The following is an 18,681-nucleotide window of genomic DNA, read 5'->3' as shown; positions in this document are numbered from 1 at the left end:
AGGCACAGGAGAAGCCCGTACCACTGTTGGCGGGCCCACGCCGGGACTATGAGAATGACTGACTTTCTCCCTGTCCGCCTTCACATTCTGAAGGATCTTGGCAATGACGGGGAATGGGGGGGGGAAGGCGAAGAGGAGCTGGCCCGACCACTGTAGGAGAAACGCATCTGAGATCACGCGCTTTCCCACTCCTCCCCTGGAGCAAAACCAAGGGCAATGCCGGTTCTGGCAGGTTGCGAACAGGTCGATATGGGGAACTCCCCACTCAGAAGAGCCGGTGAGCAACCTCTCAGTGGAGCGACCACCTTTCCACTGCCCCCATGTGCAGTAGCCGGTCTACCTCCTGCCCCAGGAGGCGGACATGCTCTGGGTCCCCTAGAGCCACCATGGAGGGCGGGTGATTTGATGGGGGCAGATCTTACAACGGTCACTGATGTGAGTCTCACCCAGGCAGCAGAGACACTCAGCATGCGGGTCACTCCTAGGCATAGAATGGAGACATGAGTCGCATGACTTGAATCCTGGGGTACGAGGCACATCCCAAGCCCACTCTTAACAACTGAAGAAACGATCCACAAATGGTACCACTAAAGTCAAGAAGAAAATGTTGCAGCAGAGCTGGAGCACAAACTTCCAACTACCTTCACTGGTGGCAAGAAGGAACTGAGGGTGGGGGGAGCCCGTTGCTCCCCTTATAGCACAATATACAGGTGCCACTCCAGGGGTCGCCGCGGTGCTCCCCCAGTACAGGTACTGCTAAGGGAAAAACTTCCAGCACTGGTGCACACGGCGAGCACGCTCACCTTCTGTGGAATACACATGAGCAATCACTCGAAGAAGAAACAGAAAATGAGGAAATGGCAGAAGTGCTAATGCATATTTTGTTTCAATTACTTATACAAGTTAGATGTTTTCAAGGCACCAGCGCCTGATGAAATACATCCTAGAATACTCAAGGAGCTGACTGAGGAGATAACTGAGCCATTAGAATTATCTTTGAAAACCAATGGAAGAGGCTGAGATTCCAGAGGATTGTAAAAAGGCAAATATAGTGCCAATCTATAAAATGGGGAATTAAGACAACAAAGGGGAATTACAGACCAGTCATCTTAACCTCAGTATCTGGAAAGGTAATGAAACAAATAATTAAGCAATCAATTTGTAGACACCTAGAAGATAATAAACTGAGAAGTAACAGTCAGCATGAATTTGTCAAGACCAAATCATGTCAAACCAACCTAATAGCTTTCTTTGACTGGGCAACAAGCTTTGTGATGGGAGCAAGTAGTAGATGTGGTATATCTTGATTTTAGGAAGGGTTTTGATACTGTCTCGCATGATCTTCTCAAACTATGGAAATACAACCTAAATGGAGCTACTATAAGGTGGGTGCAAAACTGGTTGGAAAATCATTCCTAGAGTAGTTATCAGTGGTTCACAGTCAAGTTGGAAGGGCATATCAAGGGGGTCCGGCATAGATCAGTTCTAAGTCCAGTTCTGTTCAATGTCTTTATCAATGATTTAGATACTGTCATACAGAGTACACTTACAAAGTTTACAGACAATACCAAGCTTGGAGGGATTTCTTTGGAGGATAGGATTAAAATTCAAAATGATCTGGACAAACTGGAGAAATGGTCTGAAGTAAACAGCATGAAATTCAATAAGGACAAATGTAAAGTACTCCACTTAGCAAAATACAATCAACTGCACACATACAAAATGGGAAATGACTGCTTAGGAAGGAGTACTGCAAAAAGGGATCTTGGAGTCATAGTGGATCACAAGTCAAGTATGAGTCAACGGTGTAACACTGTTGAAAAAAATAGCTTTCTGGGATATATTAGCAGGAGTGTAAGCAAGAACACGAAAAGTAATTCTTCCACTCTACTCCACGCTGATTAGGCCCCAACTAGAGTATTGTGTCCAGTTCTGGGCACCATATTTCAGAAAAGGTGTGGACAAAAGGAGAAAATCCAGAGAAAAGCAACAAAAATGATTAAAGGTATATAAAACATGACCTATGAAGGACGATTGAAAAAATTGGGTTTGTTTAGTCTGGAGAAGAAAAGACTGAGGAGGGACATGATAACAGTTTTGAAGTTCGTAAAAGGTTGTTAGCAAGGAGGAGGGAGAAAAAATGTTCTCTTTAACCTTTGAGGATAGGACAAGAAAAAATGGGCTTAAATTGCAGCAAGAGCAGTTTAGGTTGGACATTAGGAAAAAATTCCTAAATGTCAGGGTGGTTAAAGCACTGGACTAAATTGCCTAGGGAAGCTGCATAATCTTTGTCACTAGCGATATTTAAGAGCCAGTTAGGCAAACACCTGTTAGGGATGGTCTTCAATACTTAATCCTGTCTTGAGTGCAGGGGACTGGACTAAAAGACCTCTCGAGGTCCCTTCCAGTCCTATGATTCTATGATTTGTCAAGCAGTGACATTTCTTGCTTAATTCAGTCAAGTTCAAAAAGCTTTTCTCAAGTCTGATTGACTAATCTCAAAAGTCAAGCAACCCTTCCATTCTCTTTGGCTGCTCCATATCTTTCTTTGTCAAGTGTCTTCCTGGTGTAAGTTAAACTGAAATTAAATTTCCAGATGACACCAGTACTTTACAGAGAACCAAACTGCAAAGGAACCTGGAAAGATCATAGTAGGGCTGCAAGCAAGGACGACACATTTAGAACCAACCAGTGCAATGCTGTACACACAGATAAAGGATATAAACGGCGCAAATACAAAATTGAGAGGCACAGAGAAAAAGAATATTAAAATGAATTTATTATGCAAAATTACTCTATTCTAACCAACCAATGTAGTTGCTACAGGAAAGGTGTAGAATTGAAATAAGTAGAAGAGATAGCTAAAATATTATATATTTCAGGAATGTGTCTACAATGAGATAGGGAATCACTGATATAAAATTACTGACAAGTAAAATAACACATTTTCTAAGGAGAGATTTAGCCCACAAAAGCTTATGCCCAAATAAATTTGTTAAGTCTCTAAGGTGCCACAAGTACTCCTCGTTATTTTTATTAACTTGTTGATAACCATTCTACAAAAAGGCTTGAAGCATTTGCAGAATTTTCCACTATTTTGATCTTCTGCCCAGAATTATACATCTACACATTTCACAGCAACGTACCTCAGACAGTTTCCTGGCAAGAAACAGTGTTTACATACTAAGTAACTGAAACTGGTAGATATTGTTTCACTGGAGTAGCATAAGCAAGTACCTTGAGTTTAAACAATAGCAGACATCTTTTAAGAAGTTTGGAATTTCAAACAGAAAGGACGATAGAACAGAAATAATACTAAGCTATTTTAGGTGAAATTAAACCAAAATAAAAGTGCCTTTTTGCTGCCCTTACAGCTAACTTTAAAGTGAAAGATTTAGAGGACAAAGCCATTTTAATAATATTTTATACTGTACTGCCAGAGTTATTACCTTACTTAACCTTGTATATGCATATTATAAAAATTATCCAGTTATGTTACAGTGAATTACTTTGGGTTAACAGTGACAACACAGTACCTGAAATTAATTTCAAATGATGAGACCCTCATTAATCATGTTTTTTCAGACATCAATGCCACAACAGAAGGTTTTCTACTTTGCTGGAAAATTCAAAAATTTAAGCCTCACTTGCATAAGTTTTGGTCCTCCTTCTACTCTTCATTAACAAGTTCTTGGTATCTACAATGTAAATTAACCATAAAGCAGGATATTATTTTTCTATACCTTTTGTAAGAAAGCAGACATCAGTAGCTTCAAGGAAAACGGAAACTAAAAATCCCCACCATTTGACCACCATTGCTAACAATTTGGAAACATACATCCAAGTAGAGGAAGGGATGAACAGAAATAAAAACCTGCTTTAGTAGCTATAACATATGACACTTAGGGAAAGTGTACATAGATTACCTGAAGTAGTCTTGTTTATACTAAAGGCAAAAATCACTCTGCCTAACTAATAAGAAGTCTGAAATTATTCTGGAGCTAGACTGAGGAAAATTATTCAAGCTTCCCTCATAATCATACTTGCAGGAAAACCTTTTCAAGACACTCAAACCAATCCTTAGGGATCCTACTGGCAGAAATTAAATGACTGTTCATGAGGAGGAGGAGGAGTTCGTTAAAAAAAAAAAAAAGGTTGATGGCTGATCTGAAAAACAATCCAAAGTGAAACCAATTCACCTTTGATACAAGAAACTTAAGGGGCCAAAACTTGCACAGGAAAGTGTTCCAAAAATTCCCAAACCAATTGCCACGTCATTTGTTATTCCTAATAAAGCTGTGCTCAATTCTTCCAAAAAATAGATTTTCTATAGATATCCATCTAAAAATTGAACTTTCACCGTGAGCAGGCATGCATTTGGAAATAACGGGACTGTAATATAAAAATCAGAAAATGTCTAAGTAATGATGTCTTCATTTTGTGCCAGTCTTCTCAAAACCCAGTTGTTTTGGTTTGAATATGAAAGTTACAGACACACATACAGCATTGTTTAAACATAATTTAAATTTATGCAGACAGATCACACAGCAATGTAAAATCTATTTTTGGACTCCCAGAGTTCTGGTCCATTTATCTATCAGACTCATACAAACTAAGGGCTTGTCTACACTTACAGTGCTGCAGCTGAGCTGCTGTAGTATTTCAGTGAAAATGCTACTTCATCAACAGGAGAGCTTCTCCTGTCAGGGTAATGAATCCACCTCCACAAAGGTAGTAGCTATGTCAATGGGAGAGGCCCTCCCAGCAACATAGCACAGTCTACACTGAGGGTTAGGTTGGTATAACTACATCGCTGAGTGGTATCGACAGCACTATGTCGATAGGACAGCTTCTCCTGTGGCACCGATGCAGCACTTTAATTGTAGACAAACTCAAGACTAGCAACTTTTGTTCACTTACAGCATCTGATACATGCACTGTTATTTTAGTTTCAGTGCCCAAGAAGCATACATTTACCTTTGCAGAGAGATATCTGATGAGATAAAATAAGACGACAGAGTCCTTTAACAAAGAACATTAAAGGTTTGAGTAGCAGACTTCTACGGATCCACAAAATCCAAGTGTTTAGGACACTAATAGTTTAAATGATTGTCTTATTTTCAAGCTGTTTTCCCATCTTGAAACAGAGTGACATATTCTAAACTGCTAATCAAGTGGCCTGCAATAAATGCAAAGCAGGGTCACATTACCAATAATTATTATTACTGCAAGACTTATGAAAGCAAACTCTTCAAATCCACAATAAAAGCACAGATGTTACAAACACACTTAAATTCTCTAACATTTGTTTATGGCTCACAATGCAATGTTTAATGGGTACTAAAATTCTAAGACAAAACATTCTCTCAACTTTTACTCATTGGAGATCCGCTGTCTCATGAAAGAAAGAATTTGATGTCTAATGTAATTATGAAGTCAGACTAATCTCAAAAAAAAAAAAACCTGACAGTAATAAATGCATATTGACTGAAATCATATTCCAGATAGGATACAGCTAATCTTCTGAAACTTAAATAATAAATAGATTTTGTAATATCTGTTTACAACCAAGACATTAGGAGGCAGTGGAGTTAAAATTACTACTATATTTAATGGAAATCAATATGTGCTACACCTCCTATGTTCTAGTTACCATCTTTGGAATATCTGGATTTATAGAAACTACAAAGGAAGACAGACAGACAGTTTGGTACCGAATGTTAGTTTTCTTTTAATAATGACAGAAATATTTTAGATATGCAATCCAGAATTATAATGTACTACTCTAAAGAAAGATTTTCTGTTAATGGCACAAAAACGTAGGTAAGCATAATGTCTTGAGCAATGATCTACACCAGATCTTGCAGTCCAAGGATATTCAGCCACACTGGAACTCAGAGTGAAGACTTCATAAAACCACCGGGTGCTTCAGAGTGTGATGTTGGTGATTCAGTCAGTGAAGAATGAAAGTGACTGCTCAGAGCTTCACCACAGATTATTTGACATTCATACATCACGAGACAAGACGTGATAAGCTAATGGCTAATAGGATCAATGCCATGCTTTCAAGAATGATCTCCACTTGGTAAACTTTATGATGCTTTGTTATGACAGTATTAACCCCAGGTGAGAATGCAGTATGGCATACGCACAAAGATTCTGCACAATGAAACATTTATGTATGCAGGACAATCTCCTTGCCCTCACCAGGCTGTGTTAGCATCCAGTCACAGGGATATCACTGCAAGAGACTGCTGGCCCAGACTGCCCAAAACATGAAAATATATTCAAAATTTTGCCATATTCCATTATGCTGCACATTGGAGACATACACATCATTTTCAGAAGAATCAGGTCAACTTGGACCTAAACCTTCACAACTAATCTTGACAGCACAGATATACTATGTTGTCACATTAGCAAACAATTGAGAGCTTTGACTCCTGAATCTTCACATAGTCACAGAGCTGATAATTTATTACAGGGAGTAGAGGTATTTTGTGGAATTATATATAGATATATGTTCCCAGAAATATTTTTCATTATTCCAGGTTCTTTGGTAGGTATCTACAAAGATAGTAAAGATGTTCACAAACTGATGAGGCAGTAAAACTTAAAGCTGTGGTTGGGTGCAGAAAGAAAGGATAAGGATTTTTTTTAAAGACCTTTTGGGATGCCCAGAGTCTATCAACTCCAAACCTTTAGGGATGACTAAAGTTCAGTGCCAGAACTTGCTTCATTTTATTGTATTTGGATCCCTGCGAGTTCATCACTACTAGTGGTTAGCATCTTTACGGACTAACTGATAATCACTTAGCAACAAAACAGAGGACCATCGAAGTAAGAACTTCAACTCCGTCACACTATTCTTTAGGCAGAGGGACTTTCAACAAACTTGCAATGCATGGAAACTTGAATTTTCTGTGTTCAGATACTTGAGGCTATCAAGCACATGTGAAATTGCTTTAGGAAAGGGGGCAGCAAAGAGAGATGACGTCCATACTGAAGGCCCAACGGCTTTTGGATAATTTTTACCGTCATGTGCATCACTTCTTTGAGATGTTATCTAGCACTTTGAGGTCACAATTCATAGAGACTGGCATCACATTTCTCTTGACTTACTTTTTACAGGGGACACACAAACACCTAGACTATCCAAAGCAGTGGTTCGCAAACTTTTGTACTGGTGACCCCTTTCACTTAGCTAGCCTCTGAGTGTGACCCCCCCTTTATAAATTAAAAACACTTTTAAATATATTTAATACCATTATAAATGCAGGCAGCAAAGCAGAGCTTGGGGTGAAGGCTGACAGCTCGCAACCCCCCATGTAATAACCTCGCGACCCCCTGAGGGGTCCTGACCCCCAGTTTGAGAACGCTGATCTAAAGTATTTTCAAGCAATGCTGAATCAGGTGTAGTTACAACCTGAAAGTCTAATAGACAGAGTTATTTCAGTGTACACAGGCATCACCTCTATCTAATACTAAAGACCGTCACTTGACTCCAGATGAGCCAACCTTCTTCTGATCTTGAAGATTATGAGACTGGTTAATTTACAATTCACCATTGTTCTATGCACATGAGCTCAGAGGTACATCCCGAGTACATCACTCCTGGTATGATACTCTCTAGCCATCTTGGTCATAATTTACTAATCACACAGTAACAGACAGCAGACAAATTGGAGTCCTGGGCAAACTTTTCAAACCTGGATGCCTAAAGTTAAATTACCCAACTCATATTTACGAACATAAATAGAAGTGGCCTGGTTTAAAAAAAAAGGTTCTCAACAAGCTTGGAACTCCCACTGATTTTTATGGGATTTGGATGTGCTCAGCAACTCTGAAAAGGAGGCCACTTTTATTTTGATACCTAAAAATAAAGACTGGCATCACTGTAGTTCCTATTCAGAACCAGACAAATTTAGCCAACAGTAAATACAGATTCTGTTTCTATTGAATAAAAAAATCTTTCATAATGTGTACTTTTTAGTAGAAATGTATATGGATTGTTTTGTTTCAGAGTTTGTAAGTGGAAACAAGTTCATTATGAATATTCTGAATAAATGACCACTTATTTTGGTTTTTCATTATGTGAGACGCTCCTTAATTCAGCGTACAGTACAAATACAGAAGGCTCTCAGCCCTTATATACAAATACATGCATATATTATATTTCAGAGTAGCAATGTTCTTCCTCTTCACATATTCTTTAAACTTATGTTATTCTGCCTATAGTTCTCATTTTTATTTTTTATGTCAAGTTTTTTCCAAAACTCTTCATATTCTACTACTTTTTTCTAGGGGCGTCACTTAATCGCAGTTAACTCATGATTAACTCAAAAAAATTAAATTGTGATTAAAAAAAATTAATCACAATTAATCGCAGTTTTAATTGCGCAAATAATAGAATACCAACTGAAATTTATTAAATATTTTTGAATGTTGTTCTACATTTTCAAGTACATTGATTTCATTTACAACACAGACTACAAAGTGTACACAGCTCACTTTACATAATTACTTTTTATTACAAATATTTGCACTGTAAAAATGATAAACAAAAGAAATAGTATTTTTCAGTTCACATCATACAAGTAGTGTAGTGCAATCTCTTTATCATGAAAATGCAACTTACAAATGTAGATTATTTTTATACATAACTGCACTCAAAAACAAAACAGGGGCAGTCAGGGGGCGGGAAGTGGGAGGGGGTAGATAGGAGGTGGGGGCCAGGCTGTTTGGGGAGGCACAGCCTTCATTACCCAGCTCTCCATACAGTTTCAGAACCCCGATGTGGCCCTCAAGCCAAAAAGGTTTGCCCATTCCTGCTTTAGAGCCTACAAGTCCACTCAGTCCTACTTCCTGTCTAGCCAATCACTAAGACAAACAAGTTTGTTTACATTTACGGGAGATAATGCTGCCCACTTCTTATTTACAATGCCATCAGAAAGTGAGAAAAGGCATTCACATGGCACCTTTGTAGCCAGCATTGCAAGGAATTTACTTGCCAGATATGCTAAACATTCATATGCCCCTTCATGCTTCAGCAATCATTCCAGAGGACATGCTTCCATGCTGATGACACTCGTTAAAAAAAATATGTAAATTAACTTTCTGACTGAACTCCTTGCGGGAGAATTGTATGTCTCCTGCTCTGTTTTACCTGCATTCTGCCTTATATTTCATGTTACAGTAGTCTCGGATGATGACTCTGCACATGTTCATTTTAAGAACTCTTTCGCTGCAAATCTAATAAAACGCAAAAAAGGTACCAATGAGAGATTTCTAAAGATAGCTACAACACTTGATCCAAGGTTCTAAAATCTGAGAGGGACGAAGTGTGAGCATGCTTTTCAAAAGTCTTAAAAGAGCAACACTCGATGCAGAAACTACAGAACCTGAAACACCAAAAAAGAAAATCAACCTCTGCAGGTGGCATCTGACTCTGATGACGAAAATGAACATGCATCAGTCCGCACTGCTTTGGATTGTTATCGAGCAAAACCTGTCATTAGCCGGGACACATGTCCTCTGGAATGGTGGATGAAGCATGAAGAGACATATGAATCTTTAGCGCACCTGGCATGTAAACAGATTGCAACACCGGCTGCAACAGTGTCATGTGAACTCACGTTCTTACTTTCAGGTGACATTGTGAACAGAAAGCAGGCAGAATGTAAACAAACTTGTTTGTTTAAGCAATTGGTTGAACAAGAAATAGGACTGAGTGGACTTGTAGGCTCTAAAGTTTTACATTGCATTCAAAAATAAAAGTTATTTTTGTACATAATTCTACATTTGCAAGTTCAATGTTCATGATAAAGAGATTGCACTACAGTACTTGTATTATGTGAATTGAAAAATACTATTGCTTTTGTTTTGTACAGTGCAAATATTTGTAATAAAAAATAAATATAAAGTGAGCACTGTACTGAAATAAATATATTTGAAAATGTAGAAAACATCCAAAAATATTTAAATAAATAGCACTCTATCATTGTTTAACAGTGTGATTAATCGTGCATTTTTTTAATCGTTTGACGACCCTACTTTTTTCTACCTTTCAGTTTGTTAAAACTATTAAGAGACTCTGATTGTTAGCCTACAATATGACCTTCATAATGCTGCTAAAAACACTTTTACCCCCTGAGCAATCCAAAAAGAAATTATATTTCTGAAGATTAAAAATAAAGAAACCAAAAGAGAAGACCAGGGTATCTCACTGACCCAATCCACAGAATAAGCTTTAAGACAGCAGAGTTTTCAAGAAAAGAATTTTTGTTACTACACAAGATTTGAATCAGTTTGTAAAAGTGTATGTCAATATTATGTTTACAACTATAAAACTGCAATTTTCAAACTATAAAGTAAGTTTTGAAATAGCAAAGTCACTTTATTTCAGTGTTCACAACAATTCTCTTCCAAAACAAAATTGACCGCAATATGTTAGGTTCCAGTGGCTATTTAATGGGGGAGGAACAATGGAACACAGCAGAATTGGGTTTAAAAGCCAAATGGCTGTGTTTATTCTCCTTTAATTAGTAATGGGGACAAGTTACAGCTTGGGCAAGGGAAAAACAATTTATCAACTAGAGCTATTATCTATTTAAACCATACACTTCTTCACACAAAAAAAAAGGGAGAAGCAAAGGCAGGGAGTATAGGCTATAAAAGTAACCACTTCTTCTATACACAGAATAAGGAACAGAAGAAAGGAGGCAAGGAGTGGGGGGAGTTAGCAAAGGCAGAATACTTGCAGAAGTTACAAAATACGTACCACACTCCAAATACAGCTGACTAGCAGCATAGGCACCGAGAACATAACGAATTAGGGGACATGGTTTTATTTCGACACGACACGACACGAGCCTGCAAAATCCGGAGGAGACTCCTGGCTGACAGGGTGATCAGGCCTCTCAGCTAACACGCGGGGACTCCTACTGATTTTGGTGCGGGACATAGTTTTGTTTGGGGGTCCGTACTTGTGTCAATTTCGGATTGGTTCCCTTTTTACATGTGTCGGCATTGGACTGGTTCCTAGCTCCTTCGCCTTACGGGTTCTGGGCTGGAGCCCCTTACGTCAGCAAAGGATGCACTCGGCACACTGCCTTCTTTGTCCGAGACAGTCTTTCATGTCCATATATGGCTCACGACACACTACTGGTGCACTCAGCTGTCAAGGTATGATTCCCCACTCTGAACCTTAGCATCCAAAAGATGGGGTACCTGCATGAACCCCTCTAAGCTTAATTACTAGCTTAGAAATGATAGAGCTGCCATCACCCAAAAAATATAGTGTTTTGGGACATTTTCTGGCCCTGAAACCCTTCCCTGGGGACCCCAAGACCCAAAACCCCTTGGGTCTCACAACAAAGGGAAATAAACCATTCCCCCCTCCTTTCTTCCTCCCAGATTCTCCCCTACCTGGGTTACACTGGGAGATCACTGTGATTCAAACTCCTTGAATCTTAAAACAGAGAGGAAATTCACCTTCCCCCCCCTTCTCTCCCCCTCCCAGACTCTCCCTGAGAGAGAGACAGTGATCCTAACACAGAGAGAAATCAGGCTTTTCCTCCCCCCTTCTCTCCTTTCTCTCACCAATTCCCTGGTGAGTGCAGACCCCCTCCCCTTGGGTCTTACACAAGAATAAAAAAAAAAATCAATCAGGTTCTTAAAAAGAAAAGCTTTTAATTAAAGGAAAAAAAGTAAAAATTATCTCTGTAAAATCAATATGGAAAATGTTACAGGATCTTTCAGCTTATAGACACTAGAGAGAATCCTCCCCCAGCACAATTACAAGTTGCAGCAAACAGAGATACAATCCTTCCAGCAAAATACACATTTGCAAATAAAGAAAACAATCAAAAGACTAAACCGCCTTTCTAACTGGTACTTACTAAATTGAACAGAAGAGGCTGTATATATGTCTGGTCTCTCTTAGATCCAAGAGAGAACAATGAACAAACAAACATCCCAAAACAAAGACTTCTCTCCACCAAGATTTGAAAGTATCTTGTCTCCTGATTGGTCCTCTGGTCAGGTGTTCCAGGTTTACTGAGCTAGTTAACCCTTTACAGGTTAAAGAGACATTAACCCTTAACCATCTCTTTATGACACCGGCACACTACTCCTTTGTTCATGACATCTTGCATGTCTGCACACGGCTCTGGCCTGACCGACAATTGGCCAGGCCGACAACTTGAGTAAGGGTTTAGGGTTGCGACATGCCCCCGTGGCCGATTGTCAGTCCGCTACGAAAGGGATAACCCACTCCTAGGAAGTGGGGCGAGCCTAGGAAAGGGGTAAAAATTTAGATCGAAGACTCGGTGTTCGACTGGTTGTCGGAGGGTTAGAGTGGGGAGTATTTAACTTGAACGGGAAAAGCAGATACAGCTTTAACTATTAAGGCTTTAGTAATTGCAAGGCCTAAACAAAAAACAACAACAATAACTACTGCAATAATTAACCATTGCTTAAGGGATTGTGCCCAAGATCCTAGTCCCCACCCCAACAAAGTGGTTTGCCAGGGAGGGGAAGGTTTTGGGGGGAAAGGGAGTGATCCAGACACTGAAAATTCTGGATGGTGGCAGCGATACCAGATCTAAGCTAGTAATTAAGCTTAAAAGTGTCCATGCAGGTCCCCACATCTGTACCCTAAAAAGTTCAGAGTGTGGAAGGAACCTTGACAGGCTCCATTTTCAATCCTGGATTATGTCAGTGGAAAATGTAAGCGTTCTCTGAAGCATAGTTTATATCAGAAATTCTCTAGCTGTAGTCCATATACCACAGAGTACAAAGAGTCCTACAGAGCACTCCTCCTCATTTTACTCTTCTAATTGCCTTGTAAAAAATTCCTAACATATTTTCCAAATATTTCCATAGTACACATTTTTGTAAGGAACTGTTCTATTTACCACAATTATGTTCTGCACTCTTAAATGGAAGGGAAGGTGGTTCACATGACCACAAAATGCAGAAGTGGTGGGTCCACAGGGCAATCTTTGTATTCAACTGTAGTCCACGCTAAAAATAAAAGTTTCAGAATCCTTGGTCTAGATCAACCTTATGTAGGTATGAATTATGTTCCACTGTAACTTGTAAAATAGTAGGAAAATATGGTCAAAAGAACACTATTATACTGAAAGCTACATTATGTAGAGAACTACATATTGTAATTATTTTAATTGTGCTTTTTTAACTGTGAAAATGCACCATTTCCTCTTTCTGCTCAAGGACACCCTTGAAGATTAGATGTGTCATCTAAATTGTTTCTTGTGATTTAAAAAAGTCATAACACATTTTAATTTCCAGAGAGGAGTATACGTTTGCCTCTACCAGACCTTGGGTCAGTCTCTGCTTCCACCACTCTACAAATGAAGACCTACCTTAAAAAAAAGTCAAGAGCTCCATACAGAAAGAAACAGAAATTTAAAAAAAGTTTTCCCTTGCCCTTTCAATCATAACTCTCTTGCTCAAGTACTTAAGACAAATATATTTACCTATCAATTCAATTTTTTTTAAATGTCAATTTAAAAAGAGGCTCCTGTCCACTATGGAATTCAAACAAAGCATATTTGAACACAATTTTAAAACAATATTTTAAATATGGTTCTAAGACCATTTATGCTTGTCTATGCTGGCCAGCCAAACTAACTTAGAAACTGACCAATAAACAATTTTCAAACTCTCTTTAAAAGATAGTGTAGCTAAGGCTAAAGAATGTGTATTTAGTAACAAAAAGGAGAGAAAATAAATTCAGTTATTCTAACCACCTACCATGCTCTGCTCTAAATGTACTTACCATCATCCACATCCATCAGAGTTCTCAGTCCAGTTTTAGATCTAATCCTGCAAGGTCTTAGGCACTTCACAGGCCATACCCCAGCACCTCGTAAAATCAGAACCTCGCACTGAAAACTCCTTGGAACATAGGCATTTTACTATGTTTAACATGGACACCTATCATGCTGTATAAATAATACATAAGCATGTGTGCTTGTAAAAATACCAATACATGAAAGGATATGTTCCTTATATAATCTGCATCCTTTTATGCACTGGATGACATAGTTAGCAATAGCACTTCTAATTAGATGGGTCAGGATGTGTTGTGACAAGTACTATTTATTTGCAAAATGGAGCACTATCATCTCTTTATATTTTTATCAATTAAATGACAAGATTAGACTAACATACCATCTCTTTCATTCCTTACATGTCGATAAGCATTAGTCAACAAATAAGAATTCTACAAATCACAACAACCCACTGTTGCTAACTCTATTTCCCCATTACATTTCAATAGAAGCTCTAATAAATTTGTATAGTGTTTTAGTGATAGTGAAATCATAAAGTGTTATTTCCATCAGTGTTTAAACATGAAAGTTTTTCCACCTTAAGTGACATCTGTTATGTTTTATGCACAACAATTTCACACTAAGTCTGAACTACCAGACAACTATGGTAATGCACGAATTATAACCAAACTCTCGTGCATACACACAAATCTGAAGACAAAAGAACAACAAATATTTTATGGTCAATTTTATTATATGATTAATTAGTCTGTGGGCTTTAATAAAAAGATTACTGGCACAGACACAGGAAAAACAACTGACACGAGATAATTATTTTTCATCTTTAGATTATGTTCTTCCTGGGAATAAAAATTAAGAAATATCAGAAATCTGACATGATAAATATACTGCAAAGATTACAAACTACTGTTTACTTTACACATCCATTATAACACAACAAAAGTACATGTTGAAATGCATGTTTTGACAGGTATGTTACTGTACTGTATAGTGCATACACCATGCGCATCACAATAGAAGATAAATATAATTACATGAACCCATTATATCAGGGGTGGCCAAATTTACTGACCCTCTGAGCAACATATGATAATCTTCAGAAGTTCGGGAGCCTGGTGCATCTGCCAGAGCTCAGAGCTTCAGGCTATGGGACATGCCTGCTGGGCCTTGGGACTTCAGCCCCAACAGGCCCTGCTGAAGCCTTGAGCCCCAGCAGGTCCTGCTGCGGGGCTAAAGTGCCGAGACTCACCTCCCCTGCAGGGCAGAAGCCTCTAGCCCTCGCCTGAGTTCCTCCCGCCCTAGCCTCGTGGGTGGGAAATAGGGGGCAGTTGGGGGGCCTCTGCAAGCTGCACTTTAACTGTAAAAGAGCTACATGTGGCTCATGAGCTGCAGTTTGGCTGCCCCTGCACTATATCTTTGTGCTCCTCCAATATATTTCCATTGTGCAAACCAACTGCACAGATAGTGATAAAATCCTTCATAATACCACATTAGAATTCCAATGCAATCATGGCACCGAGAGCCCTTCCCTTCACTCCCCACCCTTCCCTGTGATAGTACTGAGTGTTGATATCATGAGGCTGTTCCTGCACTTGCATGTTAGTTCTGCTGAATGGCCAAGATTGACAATACCTCTGTGGCACTGAGTTTATCAAAGTAAGAAGTCTGAGCTCTAAGCTGGCAACTTTTTCAAAGGGAGGGAGACGGCAAGGTAAAAAGATGTGTTCTACATTCACTTATCTCTGAAGCCTACCATACATTTCAAACAACCCATAAAAAATCCTTACATCTGTAAAAGCAACTTGCCCTAAGTGGGTCAAACTCCTTGCATCCCCTTTATAGGATGCTGGTACACTAGTATATATCACTTTGCATGCCACTCCCTAGCCCTTCAGGTAGAGCTACCATGAAGGGGAAGAAACAGGTCTTATCAGGACAGAGCAATAGCATCCAGGGAAAGGAGAAGGAGTTCACATACATTTAATTAGTATTATTGTGAGTTAGTATTGTAAGAACATTGTGCAGAACATCTACAGTCCCTGGACAATCAAAACCAGAATCACAATAAACATGCATGCACATGCTCCCCTTCACTCTCCTATAATGGTAGGACTGGGTGTATAATAGTCATTACCTTGACTACTAATAACTTTCCTTTTTAAGAAGGGAAGCTGTCAAGGTTCCTTCCCCACTCTGAACTTTAGGGTACAAATGTGGGAACCTGCATGGACACTTCAAAGCTTAATTACTAGCTTAGATCTGGTACACTGCCACCATCCAGAATTTCAGTGTCTGGAGCACTTTCTGTCTCCCCAAAACTTTCCCCTCCCTGGGTTGCCTTGAAAGACTTCACCAATTCCCTGGTGAACACAGATCCAAACCCCTTGGATCTTAAAACAAGGAGAAATTAACCATCCCCCCTCCTTTCCCCCACCAATCCCTGGTGAGTCCAGATCCAATCCCCTTGGATCTTAAAACAAGCAAAAATCAATCAGGTTCTTAAAAAGGAAAGCTTTTAATTAAAGAAGGAAAAGTAAAAATCATCTCTGTAAAATCAGGATGGAAAATACTTTACAGAGTAATCAGATTCATATAGCCCAGAGGAACCCCCTCTAGCCTTAGATTCAAAGTTACAGCAAACAGAGGTTAAATCCACTCAGCAAAAAAAGAACATTTACAAGTTGAGAAAACAAAAATAAGACTAACACGCCTTGCCTGGCTATTACTTAAAAGTTTGAAACATGAGAGACTGATTCAGAATGATTTGGAGAGCCTGGATTGACGTCTGGTCCCTCTTAGTCCCAAGAGCGAACAACTCCCAAAACAAAGAGCACAAACAAAAAACTTCCCTCTACCAAGATTTCAAAGTATCTTGTCCCCCTATTGGTCCTCTGGTCATGTGTCAGCCAGGTTTACTGAGCTTCTTAACCCTTTACAGGTAAAAGAGACATTAACTCTTAACTATCTGTTTATGAGAGAAGCTGACAAGAATTGAGCAAAATCTGAGTAAGAAATGAGAACCTGACAAATATTGTGAAGCAGCATTTTCAACTGCCAACTAGAGAAAACAGAACATTCAGCGAGTGTTCTCTGACCAACAATGGACAGCAATCTGGATTAAGAAAAATACCAAGCTGCATTTTTATTTAATGCTGCATGCACATACATACAGTTACATACACAACAACAATTTATCCATTAGTGAAGGATTCTATAAAATACAACATTCCTAAAGTCTACAGAGTAAGCGTCAAATTATTGCAAACAAATCTAGGTAAAAACGTTTTCATGAAAAATGTTAATATATTCACTAGTACAGGTTGAACCTCTCTAGTCTGGCACCCTCAGGACCTGACCGGTGCCAAACCAAAGAATTTGCCAAACCATGGGAGGTCAATATTATAAGCAGGTCTCTTTTTATTTTTATCTCGCCAAGACAAATAAACGGAACAACGCTTGCAATGCAACTTAGCCAAGGCTTACTGGCCCTCTTCATAACAAAGGGTTAGTGTTGTTACATAATTTTACTGTATTGGCACAAGGAAATAAATAAAGCATAAAAAACACAAAATAAAATTATACCAAACCACTGATGTTGCCAGACCAGAGAGTGTCGGACTAGAGAGGGTCAACCTGTATTAGCTATGCCATTAATTGGCTTGTTAAATAACAAATTCTATTATCTATACATAAAACAACCTCCATGCAGAGTTCATCAGGTGCTAAACTTATGATTTCCTAATAAGTTTATACCTGTACTTTCAGCTCAATATAAAAAAAATGTAAAATAGCACAAAGGCTGTGGAAATTATAGAGTAGACAACTTAATTATGTACATGTGTATAAATGCATCTGCTTACATTGAAACAGCCTCAATGTTCTATAAGCTCAAGAATTCATTGTTAATGAATTATTATGATGATTTCTAAATCCTTATTCACCATCAGGCTATTTCATATCACATTTCAGCTAAACCCTATAAAATGGGATAGTAGTATTATTTTGTTCTGCCCTGTGGAATACCTGTAGATTATTGTCTTCATTTCTTATTTCTGAGCACAACAGTGCACACAACCTGGCAAAGGGGTTAAGCGAGTTCTTTACTTCTCTCAGCAGTAACCGCAGGATAAGGTAAAGAGCTGAGCTGACTAATTCCAAAAAGTGATGTCACAAAGTAATCTTGGAAGCCTAAGAATGTCAACTTCAACACAAAGGCTTGGGGACAGAGCAGGGGATCAGCAAGGTATTCTCTCCTGTTTTCACACTGATATGGAGAATCTCAGATGACAGAAAGGCATTAAACATACAGACCATTATTAATTTCAGCACTGCAGTACATTAAATGCACCATTTCTACAGAAGGTAATAAAATTTCCGTCATTGGTGGATGTTAAATTTTAAATAAATTATTACAGAATATAATGTAAAAAAAATCATCTCTCTACTTCAAGACAGTTACAAACACAAAACAGACATAAGCATAAGACACAAAGGGTATGTCTACACTATGGTATTATTCCGATTTTACATCAACCGGTTTTGTAAAACAGATTGTATAAAGTCGAGTGCATGCGGCCACACTAAGCACATTAATTCGGCGGCGTGCGTCCACGGTCTAAGGCTAGCGTCGATTTCTGGAGCGTTGCACTGTGGGTAGCTATCCCGTAGCTATCCCATAGTTCCCGCAGTCTCCCACGCCCATTGAAATTCTGGGTTGAGACCCCAATGCATGATGGTGCAAAAACAGTGTCGCGGGTGATTCTGGGTAAATATCATCACTCATTCCTTCCTCCGTGAAAGCAACGGCAGACAATAATTTCACGCCCTTTTTCCCTGGATTGCCCTGGCAGACGCCATAGCA

General features: G+C 38.9%; 1 protein-coding gene across 2 annotated transcripts in view; it reads right to left on the bottom strand.

Moving 5' to 3' along the window:
* PRIM2 (DNA primase subunit 2) overlaps positions 1 to 18,681 on the bottom strand; it is a 291,161-nt gene that overhangs the window by 192,491 nt on the left and 79,989 nt on the right. The gene's annotated exons all lie outside the window — the stretch shown is intronic.

This window comes from Chelonoidis abingdonii, chromosome 3 (genome assembly GCF_003597395.2).
Source record: "Chelonoidis abingdonii isolate Lonesome George chromosome 3, CheloAbing_2.0, whole genome shotgun sequence".
In the NCBI taxonomy this organism is placed as follows: Eukaryota; Metazoa; Chordata; order Testudines; family Testudinidae; genus Chelonoidis; species Chelonoidis abingdonii.
This window is presented reverse-complemented; position numbering and strand designations above follow the sequence as displayed.